This window comes from Lepisma saccharinum, chromosome 20 (genome assembly GCF_977018435.1).
Source record: "Lepisma saccharinum chromosome 20, izLepSacc3.1, whole genome shotgun sequence".
Lineage (NCBI taxonomy): Eukaryota > Metazoa > Arthropoda > Insecta > Zygentoma > Lepismatidae > Lepisma > Lepisma saccharinum.
Window position 1 is genome coordinate 49,497,915 of NC_139248.1, and position 26,505 is coordinate 49,524,419.

General features: G+C 39.2%; 1 protein-coding gene across 6 annotated transcripts in view; it reads right to left on the reverse strand.

Annotated features, from left to right (window-relative positions):
• The window catches only part of LOC146003266 (long-chain-fatty-acid--CoA ligase 1), a 281,513-nt gene that overhangs the window by 136,344 nt on the left and 118,664 nt on the right, over window positions 1-26,505 (reverse strand). Inside the window, exon 1 of one of the 6 annotated variants that reach the window (XM_083141460.1) lies at window positions 13,493-13,609. The exons of 4 other annotated variants lie outside the window; for them this stretch is intronic. The gene's annotated coding sequence lies outside the window, so the exon portion shown is untranslated. Of the gene's footprint in view, window positions 1-13,489; window positions 13,610-26,505 lie in introns of those variants that run through there. One more of the 6 variants, XM_083141461.1, reaches the window with a different exon arrangement.

Genomic DNA, 26,505 nt, shown 5'->3' on the forward strand with positions numbered 1-26,505 from the left:
GGCCGGGATTAGAACCCAAGACCCCTGGCGTCGTAGCGCGATGTGCTAACCACTCCGCCACGGTGACTAGCTTGGACACACTGGTTCGACGATCTTGTAAATTGTATATCTGCGCTTCAATGAAATGTACCACCGTCTCGTTTTTTATTCTTTCGTCATAATGAAGAATATGTCCTCTCGCCGACCCAATATTAGGTAGCTACTTCGCAGCCCTTCCCTTGTTAGAAAAACATCCAACTCTACAAATAATAGAATATTTTAAAGGTTTTTCAGATTTTTATCCAGGCAGTTTCTGGAAAAAACGCCATTCCTGGAAATATATTCAATTTTCCGAACTCGTATGTCCTTTCAACTTCACAGGTGATGTCTGATAGCTCCAAATGCTCAGAAGTACTGAGATGAGACCGAGACTTATTCCCCGGTAGTCTCGTCTCGTTTGAGTCTTTAGTAAACTCAAATGCAAAGACCTTGAACACTTTGCCAGTATCAAAATTGATTTGCTATGCAATTTATTCATACATATGTAAATGTACAGACAAGGTGTGTTTGTCGTGTAGCTCACCTTCCGAAGTAAAATGGATAACTATGACATGTATGGCCGAGAACGTGACAAATATTTGTAACTTTCACAAGACAAGGGGAGACTGTGTCAAGTCATGATTCTCTCTTCACCAGCATCGTTCCTATTCGAGAGCTAACACGTATCTGAATAACTTATTTTGCAAATGTATTTCGTACGTAATTGTTTCCATTATTCGTCTAGCTCTAGGTGATAACTAGGAAAAACTTCAACACGGGAGTGGAAATTTTAAACTTTCAGTTCAAAATATAAAATATGAAACGTAAGTAATGTACAGTAAGTAAAAATGAAGTGTAAAAAAGTTTCAATAACTATAATTATTACTTTTGGCATTAGAATAAGTGTTGTGGATGCTATTAATGCACACCTTTAATTTCAATGAGCAAATGGTAATTTTGAGATTTCAAATCTCAAATTATAAGAAGAAATGCTTCTGTGTCAGTTGATATTTGCTTTTAGTATGAAAGATGAATATTACAATCAAATACACATCATTATGGTATGCTGTACTCTATCTGTCAATCTCTGATCTAGCAATGAGTATTTAGGTATCGTGTCCGGGGCAGGAAGTTTCCATTAGAAAAAAGCTTAGGAACGAAGGGAAGTACCTAGGTATATTTTGTAATGGTACTATATTTTAATAGCAATTTCACAACTCTCATCAATATTTCCGTTCTTATGCAACAATTAAATCACTTCAAAGCGTAGGCAAATCGGTGTGTATTCTTATAAAGGAACAAGTTACGTAAACACAAAAACACATTATGCATAACCGCTCTTTTCCGTCACACATGTTGATCAAACACCTCTGATTCCTCCACCAATAGAGCTCTTGCATTCTTGGCACCGGAGCTCCTTGATGGGCTAAATACCGTGCTGGACAAGAAATGCCAAACGGGCTGTTGTTTGTGGTCCCATGAGCGTGAATATTTGTGACAAGACATGTGGTGCTGCGTTGCTATTATTGCATGTCTCTTCCTCTCGAGAGATGACAACATTGGGAACGCTGCCAGACACCGGAGGACCTCTCGCACAATATATAAGTCACAAGGACAGCGCAAATGGCTAGTTAGAAACAAGGAAGACCGCAAGGTGAGCCAGAAAATTTCGGGAAATTCTTTTTTCTTTTACAAAAATTAATTGGAGCTTCAGAAAAACTGGAAGTTCCAACGGTGACCAACTTTTGGTAATGAGGTTACCACCTGTCGTGGAATTTTCGACAGTTGCTTGAAGAGAAAGACACATTCATAAATATTTATTAACCGATAATTTTATTGCAAGATTTTAATGGAATTATGATTATCATGGTATGTAAAACTCGATTTAAAGAAGATTGCGAACCTAACCTTGTAACTGTAGTCAATGAGTAGTTGGTTACTTACACCATCGCACTTTGTATTTATGTCTGCCTGGTATATGAAAATTAACGAGGAAAATTTGAAAAGTAATAGACCTATTAAAAAGTATAAATTGATTGATTTGGTAAGTTTTAGTTTGCTTTTCTGCCACTTTTGGATATTCGCGAAGATGAGGATGAGTCATGATATGAGTCATGATATGATTGAATTTATGAAGCGACATTTATAAAGAACACCCACGGCCAGACCGGAATTCGAACCCGGGAGCATTGACGTCGTAACGCGCTGTGCTAACCACTCAGCCACGGACGTCGGCTAAAAAGTATTAAACACATCGCTCACTGACTTTGCCTTTGACTGTGCCTGTATATGTTTTATTTATTTTCATAAACTGAACAACGTAACCGTTAATATGAAGAAGCAACAATTCACATGTAACAAAAAATGTGTCTGATCCAATATTTTATTCTGCTTTTCTTGTCGTCTTTTACTGCTAGGTTTTGTCCTGGTGGCAGTTCATTCACAAACAACCTGAGAGTCCTAATGCTCTTTATTTTGTCGTTTTGTTTTCATTATTAGCTAGTTTGAGTTCTTGTTTGAAGTTCGCTTTATGCACAGAAATGCTAAACGGGATTCATAATTAGCTAATAAACGAAGAAGAACAGAAGCACACACCTTACGGTCTCCCATGACTTTTGAATCCCTTGATTCAAGAAAACAAAGAATATATATATATATACACACACACCTCTTCCAGTGTGTTTCATAATCAATGAAAAATGTCGAAAGTCTAATTGTATTGTTTGTATAACCAACATCGTTGTTCTAGAACTTCGAACTACGATGTACATGTAATGTTCATTTGGAAATAATAAAGAAATTCAGAGGAAAAGTAAGACGGGGGAACCGAAATTCAACCAATATAACGTCCTAGTGTACATTTCAGGTACCAGGACGAGGACAATAAGCGCATATCCCTGAATGTATGCGGGTGGAGTCTGGGCTACTTTTGGGGTTCCCCTTCTTTTTTTTTGGTCATTTTTTGATTCACCAGTTTCTCGCTTCGGAATGTGAATATCTATTCGTACCAAGAATTGAGCATGACTTTCGTGGCATTTTGGAAAAGCACTGTCGTGTGCATGTGTGGACTGCATAGCGAGCAGGGGGACGAAATATGTACCCTCCCCCTTGTATCCCAAAGAAACACAAAAATTAGACTCTTCTACTTTTATGGAACAAAAAATAAAATTTTGTATAATAATCTCTTTAGAACTCATTAACTTCACAACCTATTGGATATGCTCAATTTTGAAAACGCTTAATGTATTATAATTGCTAACCAAGCTGCTATGTGATAAGTAGACCTTGGAGTTTAGGTTTTTAATCTATTTTTTCCTTTGCAGGTAAATAAGAAATAACAAGTTATGCCAGCGTTTCATTAAAAAACTCAACAACTGACGAAGTTTTATAGTGCCTAAAATAACCTATTTTGCTTTTTATGAGCCTAAATTAAACTTTCTTTTAGGTTTTTATATACATATATATATTTTTAGTTTTTACATGATTTTTACATCTCTCAGGGGTAACGAAAAAATCAATGACTGGCGTGTTTGAAACATATTTTCTGTCAACCACCTCCAAATCTATGATGTTTTTCAAACCTCTAAACATAGCAAAATGTCTGACGTCACTTTTAGCTGCATACAGTGGCGGCGATTAAAGGAGACAGTTCCCTCCGAACCATGGACCCTTAATGCTAAGCCTTGTCTACAAAGACAAAGTAAACTGTCCTCCCCCTCCCCTTCCCAGTTTTGGCACCCGATCGCCTCTACTGCATGCACAGTCCAAAGTGCAAACTTCTGATGCGCGTGGCCTTGCTCACTTTTGCTTCAGTTCGGTCCTTTTGTAGCATTCACGCCTTGCGAAGTAACGTTTCACCACTGACTATGTTTCAGTTGAAAGATAAATTAAAAGTTAAAGATAAAATAAAACATCCGCTTGTACCTTTTTTTTCAGGTTTTACCAAAATTCACGCATAATTCCCAGGGCCAATAATTCACGTATAATTCCTGGAATTCAAAGAATTCCCAGTGAGTAGTCACCCACCTGTGCAGCAAATTATACATACGTAAATAACTTTTCATACCAATAAGTGACTTTTGTTAACAGCACAAGTACAGGAATACAATAATCTGTAGATAATTTTTAAAATTATGCAAACAAATGAAAATTTGGTTAGAAAATTAATATTTGGTCGTTATACAGGGTGACCTGTAATTAGATGTATTCCCTGAAAGGGGTTAAAGTAGAGGCAATTTACAATAAATTTGACCATATCATACCCCGTCCGAAAATTAGTAGTTTTCGAGATAATCGCATTTTTATTGTATTTTCTTAATATTACAATTTTCCACATAGAAATACGAATTGAGAAAAAACCGCTCATTTATGGCACTTTTTTCAGCGTTTTCTGATAGCTAACAGATAAGTGGTTCGTTGAAAAAAAGTTTGTCCCAAATAACAATCACATGTAATTAACGGGTGGGTCTAAACTTACAAGTGGTGATAAAAAAATGCACTTCTAGTTTACTTGGCAACGTATTAGAAAAATGGCATGACACGAAGCGTACAAATTACTTAAATTACTTCCTTCTGTCATCAGCTACCCAACAAGGTAAAAATGTTGCTAACATTCACATTTGTGTACAAGAAATAATACATTTATTTTCATGTGAATGAAATCAATGAACATGACAATTATAGAACATTACACGTTTTGCTCAAAGTGGGCACCTCCGTTACGAATGCAGGCACGCAGGTTTTTAGTCGTAACTCGTAGTGTGATGGTGTCCTTGATGTGTTGAGCAACTGTTAAGATCCTCTCCCTGAGCTCCTCTTGCGAGTTTACCGGTGTTTTGACCTAAGCCTTTCATGTGGCCCCCAATGTAGAAGTCGCGAGGCGACATCGGGGGATCGAGCCGGCCAGGGAATCGGGCCGCCTCGGCCAATCCATTTATTTTGGTAATTTTCATCCAGTCACTGTCGCACGCCCAGGCAGAAGTGAGCTGGACAGCCATCATGCTGGTAAATCATGTCACGTCTTGTGGCTAGAGACACATCCTCCAACAACATTCCCATCTCGTTCCTCAAGAAAGTGATGCCATTTAAGATTTGGGACAGAAAAAATGGCCCGATCAAATGATTGTTGATGACTCCCATCCATACATTAATGAGAATCTCCTCTGACTGGCATTTTCTTTGACTTTTTTTCGGGTTCTCGCCCTTTGTCGCCCAATAATGCGCATTATTAAAATTGGTTATACCGTTCCGGTCGAACTTTGATTCGTCCGTTCATTACGTCTTGATGAGGTAATCTGGATCTTCGAGATCAGCATTTATTAGAAAACGACAAAAATCCATCCTCCTGGCAGGGTCACCCCCTCCAGAGCATGCACGGGTGTCTAGTGGTATGGATAAAACCACACTTTCCACAAACTCATGACAAGTTGCTTGGCCACAACTCTCGTCGAAGTCTCTCTTTGAAAACACTCCAGTATTTCCTCCTCCGCTTCAGGAGCAAACTCGCGAGGTCTGCCTACATCGCCTTGTCACCGTCGAACCGAACGGATAACCCCTTTACATTTTGTAGAGGGTGTTAAGGGACATTCGACTCGTCATAGTTCATGTAATGAGGCTTTTATCAGTCACATAGTTACACATATTATTTTGTATCTTCTGATCCCATTGCAGTCCCAGAATGATTTTTTTAATATGTTTTAGAGTATGGCATTAGGGACCAAATATATTTTTTTCACGATTTTTGGTGATGACATGTTATGAGATATTCAAGGTCAAAGGTCAAGGTTACGTGACAAAATTGTATTTTTATCCAAACGTAGACTAATCATAATAACTTTTATTTAATGTTTCCATCTTGTCTGCAAAAGAAACAATATTTTCTGCAAATCTGACAAATATTCTTCCTTTCTCGCCCTCAAGATTAGTTCCTAGTATTATTCAATACCATCTGTACAGAAGATAAGCATAGCAAAGTAAAGTAGAAACTTGTAGGGAAGGAAAGTAAAATAGGAATAACGTCTATTATCAATAATTCTACGTTTCAAGAATCACAATGCACGAACGTTTATCGGCTATTTGGGTGAATATCGCACGAAACATAAAGAGTTCTATGCATAATGAATTATGTTCTCATATTGATCAACGTGTGTATGAAACCTCCACGAACCGTGCATAAAACGTAAAACGCATGCCATGAAACATTTAACAAAGACTCGTAAATAACCAGTGACATTGATATTCGTTGTTGGTACCAATGACTGACTGGTACTGATTCGTTCGCTCTCAGAATACATTCCAAGACTTATAGAAGAACATTTATTTTATGTCGAATTCATAACCTGCTCTCAAACGATATTCGTAATGATTTTCAGAAGGAGGTGCAATTGAAGGGTTGATTCCTTGGGACATTACAACTTAGATATGAATATTAACACACGCAGTGGAAAATAATTTTATGAAATATTCTTATAAGAAATATAAACTGAACTGTATCAAGTGAATGTGCAATTACTGTAAGAGATTGCGCGATAATCCTTCCTTCAGAATTATCTTTTCGCCTAAATTGTATTTATTATTTTGTTACAATAACGCCACGAATAAAATATTAGCTTAAATGTCAAAAACGTGTAACTGTAGTTAGAAGTTGGAGCATTCCAGCGTTACATATGTGACATTCACAGATAAAATGTAAGATTCTATACATGAGATTGGATTAAAATAATCATAATGAACGGATTTTATAGAATTATGAAGTACTTTGTGGTGTCATAAATGAAAAACTTGAGTATAATGACATAGCCTGAATGCATGAAAAGCATTAAAGAAAATGTGCTAAAAGTGACGCTTTAAACATGAAGCAAAGTCTGACTTCATTTGTCTGTGAAGCATATAGGCTACAGATGCTAATAATTTTGGTTGGTTAAATGTTCAAATTATAGAATATGCATTCACAAGCATTTAAACCTTAATGCAGATAAAAACAATAATAGTTTCTAGATTGATTCATTTTGTTATTTAGAGTAGGACCACTTTCCGTGGGATTAGCCATTTATCAAAGATTCTTTTGTCATTTTATAGTTAATTCTTTATTTCTCTTCTCTAATGAAGTCAGGTAATTGACGTTGCCAACGATATTTTCCTGATACGAATGTTTGATGTCAATTCGCCTTTGTGAAAACAAGATTACAGACAACCCTTCTCTACGAATCCTTCAGCTAATATAGCAAGGCAGGTTTAATTACAAGGGAGATTAAGATATCAAATATTAGTATTCAGCCTATGAGAACTCGTAACCTGCTTGTTATTGATCGTGGGTTCCAAGAAGTAGGTTAGGTTATTAGATTCCCTATCGATTTTGTGGTAATCTTCCTCTTCCCCTGCCCGACTGGACAACAAATTGTGTCCATCAATGATACATCACGATGCGAAGGCGAAAGAGTTCCTAGAATTTGTTAGCTTGTGGGATTATACGAGGGCTAGTCAAAAAAGAGTGAGAATGTTTTATATATATATATATATATATATATATATATATATCACACAGTGAACATGCAGCGGTGAAACAAATTTGCGCGAGAAGAACGTGTCTCGTGAAATCGGCAGATTAAATTGCAAGCGCGTATACGCATGCGTCTGGCAACAGTGCGCGAACAAAACACGAATGCTCAGAAGTCGCATACGGAAAATGGAGTCGGTTCGTGAGGAGCAGTACGCGGCTTGCGTCCGTCTGCAGAAATCCGCCACGGAAGCATACGGCGAAGACGTCCTTCCACAATCGACCGCATTTCGGTGGTTCGAACAGTTTAAGGAGGGCCGTGTTTCGACCACAAAGGAGGGAGGTCCGGGCGCTCCGATCACCGCAGTGAACGAGATCATGGTTAACACAGCTGCCGTCATTGTTCGGGAAGATCGCCGAATAACAATAGATGAACTGGCGGACGTGTTACACATTTCCCATGGTAGTGCGTTCACCAGTCTGCACGATCGCTTGCACATGAGACGCGTATGTGCAAGATGGGTCCCGAGATTGTTAACGCCTGAACAGAAGCAGGTGAGAGTGGAGGTGTGTCGGGAGCCTCGGCGTCTGGTAGCGGAGCATGGCGAGGCCTACCTGAATTCCATCATAACTGGTGACGAGAGTTGGCGTCAGCACTACGATCCGGAAAGCAAACAGGCGAGCACAGTCTGGAAATCATCCAGTTCTCTGACGCCAAAGAAAGCCACAGTTGTTCCGTCGGCGAATAAGGTAATGGTGATTTCCTTCTTCGACTACCGTGGAATGGTCTACCAACATGAACTGCCCCCGCATAGCATGGTTACTAGGATAATGCACGCGCTCACGTTTCCAACGTTGTTGCCGAATATCTGGCTCGACAAAACATTGAATGTGTCATGCAACCTCCATACAACCCGGATCTTGCTCCGTGTGACCTTTCTTTTGTTCTCTCGGCTGAAATCGGAGCTGCGGAGTAAGCGTTTCGACTCATCAAAGGCCGTTCTGAAGAAGGCGGAGGCGGTTCTTAAGAAGATGTCAAAAGACGAGTTCCAGCACATCTTCCAGGATTGGCAGACATGTTAGGCCAAGTGTATACAACTCGATGGGACTACTTCGAAAAAGACCATACCAACCTGTACCCTGCCTAATGTATTTCGTAAGTAAAAAAATAATTCTCAATCTTTTTTTGACTAACCCTCGTACTTCAATTGGCTTACGCAATGAACAGGAGGAACAATCGTTCTCTAACACGATACGAAGCGATTAAAAGTTTCATCGTCTAACAACTGTGAAAGATGGGTTACAAAGGAAAGGAAAGCAGTGGGAAAAATGTATAAATTTATCCTTGGCTTCTATTATTATTAATGATGATTTTCGGTTCTCCTTCATCTTTCAACGACAGAAATCATTCCAATTCATTGTATCTTCATTCATCTTTATCTTCGCGGTTAGCCAAAAGTGGCAAAAAAGTTAATTACTGGCTAGCAATCTAAATTATAGCAAAAAAGACCTTATTTTTGGCATATCAATCCTATATCTAGACTACAGTTTGAAGCCTACAGAACAAATCTCCCAGTAATTTTAGGGAACCCCTTATTAACATAATTTAATTATAAACTGAGTAGTTATCGAGGGTCGGGGAGCCAAAGTGAAGAGATTCCAATTTTGTTACCATCCAGCTGTAGGACTAAATTTTATATGTTCACTATATACCTGAAAGGACTGTATGCATTTCAACAAAATTGGTCAATATGTTTCGAAATGGTAGGGGGGACTTTGAATCTACCTATCGTAACCAAACTTTGGAAAATACAATTTTCGAGGCTGATACGCGAAAGAGAGATCTTAAAATAAGTTCCATGAGGAAACATTATTGAATTTTTGATATCTATAAATGACCTACACTGATACACACACATAGAGTAATAAGAAAACAAGATAAAAGCTGGTGTCAATGGCTTGTGAAGCTTCATCCAATTATACCAAAGATAGGTATCGCTTAACTCGTTAATTGTCTGCTTGCTAGATTACAATGTAATGCTAAGTGTTGCTGAATTAACGAATCTAATATGCGCACAAACAGGCGTTGACAATTATCCTGGCTGGAAAAGCGAGCAAAACCAATGACAATATCGATCGCCATTCAGCGTCGACATATTGCGTGCAGACGACTAACGCTAGACTTCGGTGACAGATAGTGGTCTCAGACAGATAGACATCACTTGTTTAAGAGTTGCGTCGCCTCAGTGGCCGACGGTCTCAGATTTTAGTCCTGGTGTGCATATAGGTGTTGTTTGGGTTGCTATTAGGTCCACTGTACTCACAAAAAGGCTAATCGGGACTGGATCTACGGTTTGAAGTGCAATCCGAACCACTATGTGCCTCCAGCGGCTATCGAACCCGGAACTCCTTGATTACAAGGCGACGACGTTACTATTACGGGTTTTCTCTTTGTGGGCATCTATTCATCAGATTCATCCTCATCATCGCAATTAGCCAAGACCAGAAGAAAATCGACGCTAAGTAGGACAAAAACAAAATTTAGAGCTGCGGCCCCAGGGGCTTTCCATGGTCTAACTTTCACTATGAAGGAGTAGGTACACAAAATAAATGTGGTACCGTAACAGTGGCGCACTCAAGGGGTTTGTTGGGCGATTTCGACCCCGACCCTATTTTCAGCTCAACTTCCTGCATAATATACCAGATACACGAAAAGACAAAAAAATATGACACAGACTACTCAGTAAAACAAGCGACAAGCTACGACCATGTCCTGCTTACAAAATTCCTAGACATGCCACCAGTAGCAGACCTCGGTGGCGGAGTGGTTAGCACAGCGCGCTACGACGCCAGAGGTTCTGAGTTCGAATTCCGGCATGGGTGTTCACCAATTTTATCCTCATCGTCGCGATTAGCCAAAAAGCCACGTAAAGTAAGCTAATTCAATCAATCAATCTACGCCACTAGTAAATGGAATCGACTCCGAGAATCATAGGAAGGAATAGCAAAAGTTACTCGACTCTGTATACATACATAGGCTATATGCACCGTGGGTGTAAGTTTATTAGCGCGGGGCGAGCAATATAATTTTACGTGCATTTAAATTTCTCTGGTATGTGAACTTTGCCTTATACAGAACACATGTCAGAGCGAACACTTTCATATGAATAGATCGTAAACTACATAATCGACTCTCTGATAAGCGGACCAAACCACACAGTTCCAGAACCATTTTATGAAACCGAAAGCTCTTGTTTTCTTGCCAAGTCCTTTAATCTCATCTGCGCCAGACTTTGCGGTGAATAAGCCAAGTGCGAACACCAGCGAGTTGAAAGAGAAGCAACAGCTAAGATCACTGGAAATACGACTGGAATTAGTACCTAACAACTGGGGCGGAACGTCATATGGGAAACATATATCACGTGCCTCCTGACATTCATTACAACCAAAAGTCTGCACACACTAGGAACGACACATGCTTTGCTTTATTTTAGTTCACTTTTCTGCCGCTTTTGGCTAATCGCGAAGATGAGGATGGGTGATGATATGATGAAGTCGATGAATGGACACTCAGAAAGAACACTCATACCCAGGCGGAGATTTGAACCCGGGACCCTTGGTGTCGTAGAGTGCTGTGCTAACCACTCCGCCACGTAGGCCGGAAGAACGACACATGATTTTGTAATCCTCAATCAAACACGTTAAAAAAAGTATGTTTGATGACTGTAGCCACTCTTTCAACGTAATGCAATTTTTGGACTAAATAGTTAGCTAATACATTTTATTGTTCCAAAGCTGGTTTTTCTACCTCCGCGGGCGGAGTTGTTAGCACAGTATACTACGACGCCAGGAGTCCCGGGCTCAAATCCCGGCCTGGACATGATTGCTCTTAGTGAGTGTTCCTTGATCAATGTCATCATATAATCACTCATCCTCATCGTCACGATTAGCCAAAAGTGGAAGAAAGGCGACCCTAAATAACAAAAATCAAATCAATCCAATGTTCGCTTGTCTAACTTTACGAAACAACAATTTTTTGAAGTAAAAAAGAACCGACCATTATTGTGTTTCGCATATTCGACACAAATAAACTAATTTTAAGCAATTAAATCAAATAGGCGAAAGAACTTCCAAGAACATTTTATGGATTTGACTATAAATAAAACACTTTTTTCATGAGTGTACATACAGTTTTTCGTACCTGAAATATAGATTAGGTTGCTTGTAACACCGAGATTCTGATATTCCGATCATAGTCATGTGAGAGGCCTAGAGTTTAAAGTATGCCTTCTCCGGAAATCGAAACCGCGACCCCTTGAATAAGACGACGGCAGTAACTACTTACGCTATCGGAGAGGTATCCATTAAGTGCATTAGAAAGAGGAAGATAAAATATGTTCTAAATGTCAGAACCTTTACAAATCATGCATTGTGCGCTTTGCGCTGTGTGCGTTGAGTGCTTGCATCACAATCTCGTAACCGTTCCGTGTTGGAGGCCCTGCCTGGTTATGAATATTTCTTTGTGTGTATTCCTTCATCAATTTCAACCATCCTCATTGGCTAAATTAGCTAAAAGTGGCAGAAAATCAATGTTAAATAAGATTGATTGAGTGGGAGTTTTAAGTCCACTTTATGCACAGTAAAGCTAATTGGGACTGGACCTACAGTTTAAAGTCGGATCCGAACCACTAAGTGCCTCCACCGGGTATCGAACCCGGCACCCTTTGATTACAAGGCGATGACGCTACAACTGCGCCATCGGGGAGGCCCTATGCTAAATTAGAAAAATACAAAATGCCAATGCCAATGACGACAAGAGACTGGTATTGTTCTGTGCCGTGTGGTCGTTACTCGGTTTCATTACTATTTAGCCCTAAACAAGGCCAACATCAAGAAATCTTCTTCTTCAATAAGTAGCACCTACGGTCACTTACACCGTTAGGGACTACCAGAATTCTTAGCAGTTAGTTCAGATAAACTATGATACAAAAGCTACATTATAACTAGATTATAACATGCCATAAATTTGAAATAAGTACAACATTTTCGTTGATGATGACCGTATTAATAAATATTTTGCGAGATCCAATTGTACTGATCTTGTAAATCCGCGCCTATGGATCTTATTATTCTCGTGTTCATGCAACTTTGTTTAATGCTTTCTATGTGTACGTGAAAATTAAGAATAGTAATAGTAATGATATGAGGGATGAAGAACTAAAGGGTAGATAGTACTACCTATAACTCCGCCCTTATGCTGTGACAAAGTTCACAACCTTATTACTAATATTCATACCGGTCTATTTGCTATTCCGTATAATTCTTTTTGAAAATGGATATCTCCATTAAAACAAGTACGTTCCACAGCCTAAATTACACAAAATTTCACTACGATCCGTCCACTACTTCTTGCACGATTCCGCTCACATACATACAAACCAACTGCCATCATACAAAAAATACCAATGCCCAGGCCTGGATTTGAACCCCGGACCTCTGGAATCGCAGGCATTTGTCTATTTAAAATAAAGTGTTATTACAGGTTCTCGAACCATGATTTTTGGAGGCACACTAATTCTTACAACATGCACACGCGAATAGCCACCCATAATACACATACACACAACTATAACATCATCAGACTTTCGAATAGTTTTCATGGATTCGAATCCTCGTTGTTCGAGGTTGTTCTCGAACAAATACTACCGCTGGAAAGCTCTCGAACATGAGCGAGTTAACGGAATCTTGAAGTCCACACAACTTACGATCCACACAGCTCTTTGAAATTCTAACGGTCGCCACCGAACAAACTTATTCCTCTGTGCAATTACTCTAAAACACTAAATGGGATGATTCACAATTTTGACCTCAACCTCAAGATCCTCTGCTCGTTTTCTCACACGTTAAAAAGGGCAATGAGCCGATTTCGATTACACGCACACTCGAACACAAATTAGCAGACCGCTATGCAACTGCCACCTGTATGGTTTGATGGAGCACAGCCACCAATCAATCTTGAGATATTCCCTCTTCCGCTCGCTCGCAACACATCACAGGAGCACAGTGTGTGCTACAGACACAAAAATACCGCCCGATAGATCAGCATTCAAGTGCGGCTCAGGAGGGACAAGAGGCGGCTAAAATTGGAGCCCCCCAAGGCACGGGTCCAAGTCGGGTGACATGGGCCGAAACAAGAAGGAAGCCGTAAACTATTATGGAGCCGACTTACGATGTCACAATCTCCTCACCTGAACGCGTAATCCACCATTGTACTCTACTTAGGCGCGAATCGAAGCAATTCAGGAAGGGAAATTGGGAGTTGTGTATTTTGTTAAATGGATCGATCGGAAAGGAAAGGGGTAGGTCTATCTCACTTTTTTCTTCTTTTTCCCCAGCAAACATCGCCTTAAATACATCAAGGCTAGACCCTGGGTGGAACTCCAATTCGGGGCCACGACCACTTTTATTCTTGAGGCCATGAGGGAGCTGGTGGTTTAAATCTTCACTCGCCACGGCTAGTTCTATTCTGTATGGGTGAGGGCATTGTTCGGTTCAATTGATTGGGTTTGATTTTTGTTATTTAGCGTCGCTTTTCTGCCACTTTTGACTAATCGCGACGATTAGGGTGAATGATTGATTGATTGATTTAGTTTAGTTTACTTCGCTTTTTGTGCCACTTTTGGCTAATTTGCGAAGATGGGGATGATCGATGATATGATGAAACTGAAGAATGTACATTCAAAAACACCCATGCCCAGACCGGGATTCGAACCCTGGGCCCCTGGCGTCGCAGCGCTATGTGCTAACCACTCCGCCACGGCGCCCGGCTAGGGTGAATGGTGATTGATTAGTTTTTATAGTATGGACACATCAGCACATAGGCTACTTTTGCCCGTTACGCCATACGCGATAAGCCCCTCAACTAAAACAAAATTGAGGACAGACTCTTCACAATAAAATATCTACTTCAAAATATCTTATTCAATTTCGAAAACTCATCCATTCCTTAACAAGAGCTACAATTATACCAAGACTTAAAGCTTTCCTGGAGATGAATGATGAAAAGATTCTCTCGGGCTATCGACCAGGTGAGTTGCGGAAAAGATTCCAAGCTTTCGAGAGCTAACGACACTTTCATCTCCAAGGTAGAAGTGAAGATGGGAGTGACATTAGCTCTCGAAAACTTGGAATCTTTTCCACAACCCACCTTGTCAATAGCCCGAGAGAATATTTTTATAAAAGCTAAACTATCTCTGGGGACTAAAATCTCCTTACCTAGGTTAAAACCTGAAGCTGTAAAGGGGCACTCAACACACACACAAGGACAAGCATAGGACAACATGACCCCACAAAGGATTATCCTAGCCATGTGTCCAGGAGCCAGAGCCTCGTTGACCTGCAAGAAACAATTACCGGGACGTATTCGGGTGTATTTCCAGAAGGTCGCCCCCTTACGCCCCGGGTAAGTGTTGATATGATGAAATTGATGAAGGGACTTACAAAGAACATCAATGCCTAGGCCGGAATTCGAACCTGGGACGTGAAGTCGTGGCGTGGTGAAAAGCTATCCGCCACTTCAACGTTGGAGCAAAGTTCTTACATTTAATTTTATGTTAATGGATATAAATTATGAAAAACTAAATAAATTAAAGTTTGATCTCAACTATATGGTTGATAATTTTTCCGGCCTTCTCCCCGCATAAAGCTGCTCTGGGACTCACCCAGCCTCAAATTAATGGGTACCTGGAGGTAAAGGCGACCGGAGGCTGGTGCTATTTTCATTATACAATTACCCCTTTCGATTTCAAATTTCATGCAAATAAAAATACATTTTGTAAAATTTTCTTGCTCGCTTCGCTCGCATTCTACTTGTTTTCTGTAATGTAATGTATTTAAATAATATGTGTTCTATATTTGTATTGAATAAGCTTTGAATACGTACCCACTTTAGTGTTAGCTTGTTGCATTGTATTTTCTATTTTATGTAGCTCCATGTTGCATATGTGTAAAACATATGTTGTACATGAAAGTTGCACATGTGTCTTCGGAATACATTTATCATTTATTTTCTGCCATTCAAAAATACAGTTTGTGTGCTTCATTTCCATTATTAGCTAATGTGAAATTGACGGTGTTGGAAAAAATTCAAATAGTTTGTTCCAAACAAATGCTTTAGCACAGACTTCTACCCCCTTTTTGCGTAATTTATGAAGATAATAACGTACCTACTACTTCTACATAATAAAGCCATTATTAATGTTATTATTATTATTATTATTGGTACGTTTATCCTGGTACTTGCCTCTCCCAGACAAAAATTCGTGGTTGCATCTCTGGTATTATATTTTCCCGCAAATTATGTCTAACAAAAATAGTTTGATTAATTCATTCGGCATAAATGGGGGGGGGGGGAGGAATGTTCTACCTTTTATGGGGTGCGTCATGGGCCTTGGGGGGACACCCCTGACGCCACCTGCTCTAACTTCATGCTACTTATTTTGAAACATACGCGAACAAATGGGAATATTTAAGAATGTTACGAACACTAATATTGTAACTGTTTCGTGAATTCAGTATCAATATCAACGGGCCCCAGTTCCATTCCCGGTGGAGGCATATTATACAGTGGTGTGGATCCCACGTTAAAAGTGTAGGTACAGTTCCGACTAGGCTCTATGTGCTATACTTTGACAAACATATTTATGTTTTGAAGAGGTTTTCTCACTTCAATCCCTGAAGACGAGAGTCAGCTATTGAAAGCCCGGAAGCCTATCCAGAAATCACCTGGTTGATATCCTGAGAAAATCTCTTCATCATTCGACGCCAGGAAAGATTCACGAATTATTTGAAGAATTATTACATTTATATTATATTCCTACTTTTTAAAAGGCTTCCTGGAGCATAATCTTTTTCGGATAACCTGTATAGAATATTCATTCTTCAACTTCTCAAAATTAAAATTTTACTACTTTGTACATAATGGCAGAGGCACAAACTTTAATTCAGCATATTTTAAATTTAAATTACTCTTGAGAACTTCTCTATTCAATTTGACTGAAGTAAATTCGAGTTCCGTTCGGATTAACGTTCATTTTTTTCAATATATGTAAAATCCCTGCCGATTTGGATAATAATTAAAACAAAATAGTAGACAACATTATTTTTATTCCTTAGATTTAATTTACGTTAACCCCAACGCCAATTTATGGGTTTCTTTTTGTCGCTTTTGTTTCTATGGGAAACTAGTATAAAGTACAAAGTGCAATTAGGGACGATAAAAATAATAAACCAGTATATGGAACAACTAAACTTGTCAACTTTAAAGGATAAAATTCAGGAAGATTTCTTTATAGCCTTCAAACCCTTTAGATTCAAATCTAAAGGATATAGCAGATGTCCTGAATATCAGCTGGTATCTGTTTGTGGTCTTGTTACTATGAATACAAAAGTGAATCAATTTGATCAAAATAACCTAGAAACTACAATTTGTAATTGCACAAAACAAAATCAAAATACAGATACACAGACTCTTCTCAGCCTGTAATACTAGAACAAAATTCTCAGAAATGAAATACTATAAATTTATTTATATCAATAATTGCATTAATAATTAGCATTTGACTTAATAACTGAACAGGAACACTGAAACGTACTAAATCCTACTGTAACATATTACGAACTAAATCTATATAATGAAGCAAAATTGCGTGGAGGAAAATAAAAATGTCTCGAGACTTTGATACAACAATGCCTTTATTTTCGTTTTTTGCAGAAAACGAAATATAGTTTTCTATGAAAACTTTAGTGCATCTATGTGTGTTTTAACCTTTCTATATCCATCCTCCCACTTCCTTAAAATGACTCATTTTTCACGAGTCTTCTAATAATATTGTGACGTTTAAGTGTTTGGTTTGCTAAAAAGGATATCTTTACTTGGCAAATGCATACCAAAAGAAAATGAAAAAGTAATAATAAAAACACAATAACGCTAAATCTCGTCATTCCAGGAGATGACAAAATGCAACATGGCAGATGAAATGAACTGGTTTGATTTACGAGTGAAATTTTTCTGTTCATCACTGCTAACAATGTCTGCTTACCCTATGGAGTTACTTTAATGCAGCTTTCGTTGACGTGAAAGGATCTTACTAAGGATGTGATTTAGGGAGACATGACAGCGTGACAGAATGAAATGAATCTCCCGGATCAATTGTATACAACATGCACCAACAAATGCACCATCCAGCAACAAGGTGCTCTTCTGAAGAAAAACAAACGAAGCTTGAATTTTGCAACTGTTCAAAGAGGTCGGCTAATACATGTCCTTTCGCTCAAAGGAAAAAGCACTAATGGCGGGGATGTGAATGCTGGGTCTTTTTTTCCCCCTTGACGTGATCATGAGACACTGTTCCGCCGACTCGCAAGCTGAATGTTTATTTTGGTGGTCTGAGGTTCCGAGCCCAGCGCTCTCGTGATCAAAGAATCGATGCGTCGAAAGACACATGGGCTCTCTCGACTTGAGCAAGTGTTTGTGGGCTGGGTCATCTCTTTCCACTACGCCGTCAGTCAAAACAGAATATGTGTCATTTCTAACATTCTTCTTCCATTCCCTTATCAAAACAGTGTTACATAAAAAGTACTAGAATGGATCTTCCCTTCATTAGTTACATCACATGCACTTCTCACTTGTTTTACATACATTGAATTTATGGCACATTGCCAGAGATCCATTGTGTAGACAATCGTATTACTCATTAATGCTTCACTGCCAAAGGTCCCGATTTCGAATCCCGGCCTGGGCATGGGTATTCTTTGTGAGTGTCCCTTCATCAATTTCTTCATATTATCATTCATCCTCAACTTCTCAATTAGCCAAAGGAGGCAGAAAAACGAATTAAAATTAACCAAATAAATAAAAAAATAATACCTTCTGCTTGTTGAAAGTCTACTTTATGCTCAGGCAGACTAAACGGTACTAGAGCTACATTTTAAAGTGAGATCCGAAAAACTCCACTGGAGATCTAACTCAAGACCCCTTGACTACAAGTCAATGGCATTACCACTACGCCATCGCGATCGGGAGGCCCTTAATGCTTCTTAAAAATACAACTTGTAACAAATTACTATTATCCTGGGCACATTTTGACGTTCCTCCTCCACACTACTAGAGCCCATCACTTCCGATTTTTTTTCGGTTTTCTAATTCCCAATCTCCTTGTACTTGAATAATTTTCTAGGACTCTTCTTGGCATCCTTTTGTAAAATGATAAATGCAGAACATTGAAGTTCATTCTCTAAGAACAAATACGCGTCACAATATTCTCATCTCTTGTGATAAAATTAGTTCTATTTTTAATCTCTCATGTAGCATTTCTAAAACTGATATGGTAAAGCTTTTTATCAATATTGTTTAAGTGCCAACATAAAATTTGCCAATATCAACAACTGATATAATAAATGCTAATATTACTTTTTAACAAAATGGAATGCTATATTCACCACTTTATTCAGTGTATACTGGATATAAATAACATCCTTAAGTTTCTTGCCTTTGAAAAATGTACACATATGTCTGAAAATTGATTTGAGAACATACCGTACTTGTTTTTCAGTCACTGTTGAGTGTAATCTTAAGTTGTTTTCTTTAATTACAAACTATGTCGAATACAAATTATATCTGTTAAGTCATACTCATACTTTTCAAGTAGAAATATATCATTCAAAAAGAACTAATCCACCAATTAAACTCGTTTGTTGTTTAGTAAACTGCCGTTCAAGATTCTTAAATGTCAGCCATTCATTCACAAAACTGTGCAAAAAAAATAGGACAACGTTATTTGTTGTAATTGTAGGACTGCAAATATATTGATCCAAGATAGTGACAAGTAGAACTAAACAATGTTATAATTAAAGGGAAAATGGAATAATGATCAAAATAAAGAAGAAAGGAATCGTTTCCTAGAGTTAAGTATAAAGAACACTTCCATAAAGAATACGTTGCTGTGCAGAGCCTACAAAATGCTCAATATACCCCATAGTGAGGTCTGCAGTCATGGGGATGAGAACTTCTACGTGACAACATTAAGCTCTTGCTGCACAATAGAATTCCATTTGAACCATTCCTGAGCTTTTGAAGAGTCCTGTCTCTTCCTGTAACACATTCCCAGGGGATTTCCCATTCACCCTCAACGCGTTTAAACCTGGAGATGGATCTATAGATAGATAGCGGCGGTATATTCTTTTCCGAGACATTCATCGACTAGGGAACATCCAGCAATGAGCAGGTGCGTTGTGATCAATGATAGGAAGTTAGGTTCCATTGAGCCCTTGGAAGAGCCGGGTATGTTGCATCGCAATATTTATGTTTCTTACTGTTCTCTGTAACAGTGTACGTGAATATACCACGTGCTGAAACCATGCTCAATGATGTTGGAGTGGTTGCACCAAGTTCAGGGTGCTCTGGACAAAGAGGCAACCAGAACCTCTCTGCATCAGGCTCCACGAACTCTTCTACGCTCATGCAGTCTTCTGCTGAAAGGTGTTTGGCAAGGCCTGCTGTACTCCTTCAGAGTTTTCTGGCCGTTAGTGGCAAATAATGGCCTTGTTTCTGTCGTTGTAATCTTTGGGCGCTCTCAAATGAAGCATTGACTGCTATATACAACATGTTTGCAACTTTATTACACTCTAGGTGGCACTTTGTGAAACTTGAATCTTCTGGGACACTGCCATATGAACTTGAGCAGCTTCAGCTGCCCAATGACTGCACAACTTCCCTTTATCAAAGTTTAGTTTTTTTCTTATTGGGACTGAACCTGCAGCTTAAAGTGGGATCCTCCACACACGGGATCCTTCGCTTACAAAGCATTGGGAAGGCCCTGACCTCCACTCATCAACTGCATACGTTGTACATTACGCGCTACATACTACTGTAGAGTGCATTGCAAAAGTTTACCCACACAATCTAACTTAACCAGCCGTAGGCAAACACTAAGTTATTTGATTTTCGTTCTTAATAAGTTGATTTCTAAGGTGTGAATTAATTAATGAAACGACGTTTTACCTTTTATTGCAAGAGCCCCATTGATTTAGTGTTCAGTAAGTAGCTTACCCCCGTATTATGTAAGGGACTCGCTAGCACACCTAGGTATAAATTCCAAAATAAATAAATGGTTATAACATGAGTCTGCGTATTCCAGAAAAAACATGAGTTGAAGGGACAACTGCCATAACAATGTTGTGGTTCATGCTAGAGGAATTGTTCGTTCTGCGTCACAGAAGACTTGAGTAAAGGTGGTTGCAAAGAAATGTGTGCAATGTGAAGCACCATTGAAATGGGATTTTTTTTTCTATTCAAATTTCCCGATCAACTTTGAAGGACTGTGTTTTGTCTCTGGGCTTAGTCCATCGCAAATAGCCCATTCCCTGGATCTGAATCACCAAAATGCCGAGAATCGAACCTAGAGTTTCTTGTTTGTATGACTTATTTGAATGTACTATGATAATGACTAGGGCTAGGATTTTCATGACAGCATATTTTTTTGGTAAGGATGATGTGTTATTATGAAGAAACAAGTTAAATTAAGGTGCTTTTAAGGGCATATTTAGGCATATTCGGCCATTTCTACATTATAGAGTGTATTTTGATAAATTTTTGGTCATATTCAGCATATTTTTGCTTCTTCAAGGAGTGTATAGCCACTTTCTAAGTGGTATCGTTATTACTCTTGTGTTCACTCAAGTTGAAGATTTTTTTACAATTACACGTCCCACTTTATTTCCTAAAAAATGGTGAAAAAATGTTGGATTTCTTCCTGCTGCTATAACTGCTTTGGAACAATCAGGAGTACCACTAGTGGACCAGATAGAAGTTGTGAATAAAACTGTGAATAACTTAAAAAGTCTATGCGGTGAAGTGGGACAACAAGATCAACGAAAATGAGGAACGTTTTGGAGAAACAAAGGGGTATGATACACTGTGCTCTTTATCAAAAAATTTTATTGGGAGAAAAATGTTCTTTCGATACCACAAAACTTGAGCCGAATGACATTGTTTACTTTAAATATGTTCCTATTGTGTCAGCCGAAGTAGAAAGAAACTTTCCGCATTACAAGGCTTTGCAATAATTTTTATTCGAAAATTTACAGTAAGTATTAATTGTACTCAGGGCTCATAAAGTCAACTTTTTGTTGAAAATGTTTCAGCACGCGTTAAATATTGATGTTTGAAACCGTTCATGTAAGGGAATATTTTTCAAATTATAATGCACATTTTTTAAATTTTTAAACGGACCCTAATCCAAATCTAATCCTGGGCCATTTGTTTTCACGAAAACTTCACGAAGCGTTGGCCCACGCGCCTCAACCATAGTGCTTGATCACTTTGCAAGTTACACGAAAGCTTGCCAAAGTATGATGGAAGCGTGCAAAAGCGTGTGAAATGGGTTTTGGCAAATAAAATGCATTAATGGAAGCGCAGAATAACTTCACTCGACTCCCTACTGTGCAACGAAAATGGACTATGATGACACGACCGGCTCTCAGGAGGAGTGCTGACTGGTCACACCATGCGAACTTATTTCTGTCCGAGCTCATCTGGCAGCTACCCATCCAGGTTACGGCGTGGAATCATCTCTCTCTCTCTCTCTCTCTTCCCTCCTTCTCTCTCTCTCTCTCTCTCTCTCTCTCTCTCTCTCTCTCTCTCTCTCTCTCTCTCTCTCTCTCTCTCTCTCTCTCTAACTGTGCACTTGCACTCATCTTGTTCTACACTAATACGTGACCAGATTCCAAGGAAAAGTATACGTAGGCGATGGCCTTACGCTGGCGCGCAGGTGTTGCTTTGAAAAGTTTTGATTTTAGATTCAATTTCCGGTGGAAACTCTTGGCTTGGCTGCATCTTTTAATGATTACCTCCTGCCGTTCAACCCACACATGAACTATTTGCCTGGACGCCAAGTACCCTACTTTAACGTATCGAGCGATGTTGCATTTGCTCTCTGAAGGAGATATAAAGGAACAAAGAAATTACTTGTTTGCTTTACTCACTCGGTATTGATCATCTAGGGAACAAAGTCAGCTGTCTTTCTACAGGGTCTACCGAAAGTAGAGGTTTTTAATGGCAAATAGATAACAAAACCGACGGTATATAAATGTGCATGCTACGTTAATAGAAATCTGGAATATAAGCAGCGCATTTATGGAATAGATCATTCATAAAGTTTTGACAATCACCATGAAGTTTTTTAGCTATAAGAGTGATTTTTTGTCAGTATACTTATGAAACCCTATGTACCTAATTGTGCAAAAACCAAGTGATTGTGTTTTTTTGTTTTTTCAGAAATCGCATGAGATAAGAGGAAAGTGTGAGATGGATAAAATTGAAGCCCGAAGTGTGATAAAGTTCCTGAATTTGAAGGGGAATAATGCCCGGCAGATCCATGATGAAATGAAAGCTGTCTATGGTGATGATTGCCCATCATATGATACTATTGCGAGGTGGAAAAGGAATTTCCAAACTGGACACATGTCACTGACAGACGAGCCAAGAAGTGGGAGACCGTCATGCACAGACGATGCTGTCAATGTGAAGAAAGTGGAGTGTCTTATCCTGGAAGATCGACGTGCAACCATCCAAACAATAATGAACGAAACGGGGCTTAGTTATGGTAGTGTGTCAAAAATAATTCATGAAGAATTACACATGACAAAGGTGTCTGCACGCTGGGTTCCACGCTTGCTGACTCCTTTTCAAAAACACTTTCGAGGCGGATGTTGACCCTTTTGGAGCAGGATGAAGATGATTTCTTTGGTCGTCTGGTAACCATGGACGAATGTTGGGTCTACCAGTACGATCCAGAAACCAAAACCATGAGCAAGGAGTGGAAGCACTCCCATTCCCCCCCACCCAAGAAGGCAAAGGTGCAGAAGTCGCCAGGGAAGATTATGCTCTCAGTTTTCTGGGATTGTCGCGGGGTCGTATTCACAGACTACCTTGCGAAGGGTCAGACCATCACTGGCGACTACTACTGTACACTTCTGGACAAGTTGCGAAGTGCTCTGAAAGAAAAACGGCGCGGCATGCTCACGAAAGGCGTTCGTCTCCTGGTCGATAATGCACCCGCTCACTCTTCGCAAGTTGCGATCGAGAAGGCAAGGCAATGTGGTTATGAAATCTTGCCGCATCCACCCTATTCTCCCGATCTCGCACCAAGTGACTTCTTCTTATTCCCTGAAATGAAAAAAATCGCTGCGGGGTCGGCGATTTGACACCAGAGAAGACGTCATTATGGAGGTTGAGCAATGGTTTTCATCATAATCGAGGGAGTTCTACAACGAGGGCCTTCGGAAGGTCAAGAAACGATGGGAGAAATGTGTGGCTATGGATGGTTACTATGTAGAGAAGTCCTAAGTCCCTCAATATAAAACACCAATTCTAGCTCGTTTAGAACAGGGTGATTGTCAAAACTTTACGATACCCCCTCGTATAGCGATAGCAGTGACAGCGCCAGGAGGGGAACAATGATCCCTCTATCCTATTGAAAATAGACAATAAATGATGAGTTAAAATATTTGGGTGCGTCGGCACATGTGGCCATTTTATATCCTTCAAAGTGTACGACGAAAATCCTCTTAAATAAAAGCCCTTACCTTCAAGTTAAAACATGGTGTAGAGTCCCTTGAGAAGTTAAAAGTGCAAGGTTATCAAGGGACCTGTACATGACATACACAACACATTAAAAGGGCAAGGATTAACTAAAAAGTTCCTCAGAAGAGCTCCGCTCTTTTCAAGAAGCTAAAACTCCCAGGTTCTATACCCGGTGGAGGCACGTGGTACACAGGTTCGGATCCAACTTTGAACTGTAGGCCCAGTCTCGATTAGCCTTTCTGTGCATAAAGTGGACTTAAAACAACTATTCCATCAAAAAGCCAAAAACATTTGTTAAAGCACTGTCTTTATCTCCTAACATGGAAGACAAATTGATAAACATTGGTAATTCGACGAAGCATAGGTGTGCATAGGAATATTGCCAATGATGTCACACACATCAACTTGTAGAGTATTTTATTTTTCGGAGAGAGACAGAAATGACTGAGTTATAATTGAATTATACCTTCCTTTATTATTTTATTTTATTTTTATTTTTCAGATTTCTTGAATTCGGATCCGGTGGTAGCAAGATGGTGATTCACCACGCTTGGACACCGAGGCGGCAAATTCTGCCTGTTGAACATTTATTTAAAAATGCATTATTGTCTTCTAACTTTATACATAGTGCATTTTTACTGTGCAGGAAACATGTCTTGTGCTGATCAAGCATTATTTGCATGATTGGTATTTTGTTGTACGAGGGGGTATCCAAAAGTTTTAATTATAATAAAGAAGTTATAGAGATATTTACATGAAACACGTACGCACGAAAAGTAAATGCATCAGTTGAGACAAATTTGCATAAAGTCTGTAGCTCAGACCAAATGTTTAAGTGCATCATCGAGAAAGATGCAGGAAAGTACATCATCAAAAAATGCATAAATTGGTGCATGGAAGTACCGTTCGACATATAACGAAATACTCACTTACATTATATGATGCAGTTTGGCGTTACCTTTACAAATTATACACAAAGATGCATCAACTGTAAATCGGATTCTTGGCAAAGACCCAAAAAAGCGTTTCTGGTGCATCAGAAAGAGTTGATGCATTTAGTTTTCTGTGTGTACAATAGACGAAGGAGTGTCGAAATTTCTGGAAAGGTACGCAATAACACAAATACGTGGAAGGATAATTACTACAGTAATAACTAAGTTCTTAACATAGTCAAACGTGCCATACTGACTAAAACAATATTGATGGGTAACCTCTCAACATTATTCAAGCCATCTTAACTTCACTTCTTCGCAATTTAAGCAATTCCTCTTTACAGCTTCTATTTCTATTACGAGTTTTAAGTCCACTTTATGTACAAATAGACTAATCGGAACTGATCCGAACGAGTGTATGCCTCCACCAGTTATCGAACCCGGGACATTTGATTAGAAGGCAACGATGTCGCCACCACAGCATCGGAGGTGGCCTCCACTGTAAAGAGCGAAGTCAAAGTAATGCCTTAGTGAGTATGCCCCAGTATGCTTTGATTGATTGATTTGATTTATTTTGTTTCGCTTTTCTGCCAGTTTTGGTTAATCGCGAAGATGAGAATGAATGGTGGTAAGATGAAAGAAATGAAGGGAGAATCACAAACACAAATAGACAACACGCAAACCGAGCCCTACGGAGGATCGGACTAGTCGTGGGTTCAGTCGCCAGAGCCTCGCTAGTTTTCAAAATGCAGTCCAGGACTACATGGAAAAAGGTTGATTGATTGATTGATTGCTTTTATTTTACTTCGTTTGTGTGCCACTTTTGGCTAATTGCGAAGATGGTGGATGGGTGATGATATGATGTAATTGATGAATGGACACTCACAAACTCATGCCTAGGCCGGGATTCGAACCCGAGACCCCTGGAAGAGAGGTTGGCATTTGGGTGTCTTGGTAAAGGGTCACCCCTTACACCCCACCAGTGTGCAGTACCTATGCAATGATTCGCATTTAGTGGAAAAGAGTAGGTTTAGCCCGTAATAGCTTCATAATTCAAATTTTCTTGAACTTTTTTTGTCTTAGCATATAGCCTTCAGTGTGTAAAAATGAAAAATACTCGTATCTCCAGAATACGACCCTCACCCAGACACTCTCACACTCATAACATACAACATTAACTTTAGCTTACCAGAGGGAGGAATGGGTCTATTAGGCCCAGTACCTCTAGTTTTTCGATTGTTCAACTGTAATTTTTTTTTTTATAAAAAATGAAAATTGTTTACATTGTTCCCTAGGGTGTTCCAAATTTGACTTTTGTTCATAAAAACATAAATATAACTTACATAATATGAAAAATTGACATGGTGGGCCTATCAGTGTACAATTGGCTGGTAATGATGGTATTTTTTGTAGTTATT